Here is a 2,500-nt window from a genome sequence, read left to right on the forward strand (position 1 = left end):
ATCGGACGGTAATCCGCAGGCGAGTCCGCACCCACCTTCTTTCGCTCGAATACCGTTCTACTCGACAACATCACTGGTGGAAACCCGCCTGAAGCTAGCACGACGTTGAAGAAGAGAGCTCTTACAGATGGTGGAACAGCCCTCCATAGTCGTACAGACACACCATCCATACCAGGGGCAGATCTCAATGGCAAGTTCGTAGAAGCCACTTCCTCGCAAGATACTGGATACCACAGGTGTGCTAGCTCCGGCTTACGCCTCGGCCGAGGAGCTGCCGGAACAGGTTTCGACGCCTGACTGACATAAGGCCCCCAATGGTCGGACATTGCCCTCACATCAGGAACCAACTCCTCCTCGTCACCCGTGGCATCCAGTATCTCGCGGGCGGCCCAGGACATGTTGGACCGAAAGCGCCGCTGAACACGCGCGTAGTCAGCACGTCTCTTGGCTTTCTTACCCCCGCGGACAACGCGCCGTCGCCTAAGCGGTCGTGGTGTCTCTTCGACCTGAGGAAAGACGAACTGAACCCAAGTTAACAAGCGCTCCCGGACGTCCACCCCCTCCGAGCAATCCCTGGCAATGCGGGATACGATGGTCGTCTCCCACCCGCTGATATTCAGGACCGTTGGGATTAACCCCCTGATGGCCTCCCGAATATCCGCGCATAATTGCCCAAGTAGAGATACACCCGGGGAAGCGACGTCCGGACTCGCTGGTCCAGCTAGCCCAGGGTCAGTTGGGGTGGAGGGCAAAAGATGGCCCGTCTCGGGGCTAGGGGACGTCGTTGGTGTCCTGACGCCCGGAGAGGATGCTGCTGCTACATCTACCATAGCGGCTGCCACTAGGGTCTGGTAGGCCTGTTTACGACGCATACCCTTGATAGCCTCAAGGGAGCGCCCAGGCACCACCGTCAGTAGATGTTGATTTATAAAAAGGACCCCGCGGCTAACCGCCAACGCCTCCTCTCTGGCCATAAGACGGGTCTCCTCATCCCTCCACCTCGCCTTGACCCTGCGCACATCAATTTCCTCGTTGACAATGGCCAGATGTGCGGCATGCCTATGTACTCCAAGGCCAATCTTCGTCGCAAACGCCCTCTCGCAATTTGGGCACGGGAACAACGCCGGGACAGCTCCAGGCTCAGCCAAACTAGGCGGGGGTAGGTCGGGAGTAGGGGTCGGATCGGGAGACGAAGGTACAGCGGGACCGGCGGGCCGAGGCCCCCGCCGGAGATAATATCTTTCCTTATTTCTTTTTGGGCCCGCGTACTTGAGACCCAACGGGAAGGCAACCCGAGGGGCCACGCCGTAGGGTACACCCCCACGGCAAGCCAGAGCCTAACTCAGTCACCGAGAAACTCGGTGTCCACCGCCACCGCGCGGAGGTGTAGGTTGGCACATGCCAGTGATAAGTCACCAGCTTTAGGCGGCAGCTTTAAGAGAGTCATAGTTACTCCCGCCGTTTACCCGCGCTTTTTTGAATTTCTTCACGTTGACATTCAGAGCACTGGGCAGAAATCACATTGCGTCAACACCCTCGGGGGCCATCGCAATGCTTTGTTTTAATTAGACAGTCGGATTCCCCTAGTCCGTGCCAGTTCTGAGCTGAGCGTTGAATGGCGGCCGAAGAGGACGACCACGACGGTAAAACCGACACGGAAGCCTCGCAGCAAGGAAGATCCGCGGGAGGCGATGGCACGGGACCGAGCTCGGATCCCGGATGCGAGACCGAAATCCCGACCGTTCACCTCACCCAGGCCCGGCTCGTCAACCAAACCCGTTTCCCAACCAAGCCCGACACGCCCCGCTCCTCAGAGCCAATCCTTATTCCGAAGTTACGGATCCAATTTGCCGACTTCCCTTACCTACATTAATCTATCGACTAGAGGCTCTTTACCTTGGAGACCTGCTGCGGATATGGGTACGAACCGGCGCGACACCTCCACGTGGCCCTCTCCTGGATTTTCAAGGTCCGAGGGGAAGATCCGGACACCGCCGCAACTGCGGTGCTCTTCGCGTTCCAAACCCTATCTCCCTGCTAGAGGTTTCCAGGGAACTCGAACGCTTATACAGAAAAGAAAACTCTTCCCGGATCTCCCGACGGCGTCTCCAGGTCATTTTGGGTTACCCCGACGAACACTCTTACGAGGGCCCGAATGGTTTGCGGTTCCGCTACCGGGTTCCGGAATAGGAACCGGATTCCCTTTCGCCCAACGGGTGTGTGTCTCTCTAAAAAAACTCTGTTTTAGGACACCACATCTGCATAGGATTTCTCTTAGGGCTTAGGATCGACTGACTCGTGTGCAACGGCTGTTCACACGAAACCCTTCTCCACGTCAGTCCTCCAGGGCCTCGCTGGAGTATTTGCTACTACCACCAAGATCTGCACCGACGGTGGCTCCAGGCAGGCTCACGCCCAGACCCTTCTGCGCACACCGCCGCGACCCTCCTACTCGTCAGGGCTTCATGGAGGACGGTCACCCGCGAGCGGATGGCACGTC

At 58.1% G+C, this 2,500-nt stretch overlaps 1 pseudogene; it reads right to left on the minus strand.

Moving 5' to 3' along the window:
• The window catches only part of LOC143378335 (large subunit ribosomal RNA), a 7,566-nt pseudogene that overhangs the window by 3,380 nt on the left and 1,686 nt on the right, over nucleotides 1–2,500 (minus strand).

This window comes from Andrena cerasifolii, unplaced genomic scaffold (genome assembly GCF_050908995.1).
Source record: "Andrena cerasifolii isolate SP2316 unplaced genomic scaffold, iyAndCera1_principal scaffold3299, whole genome shotgun sequence".
NCBI lineage: Eukaryota > Metazoa > Arthropoda > Insecta > Hymenoptera > Andrenidae > Andrena > Andrena cerasifolii.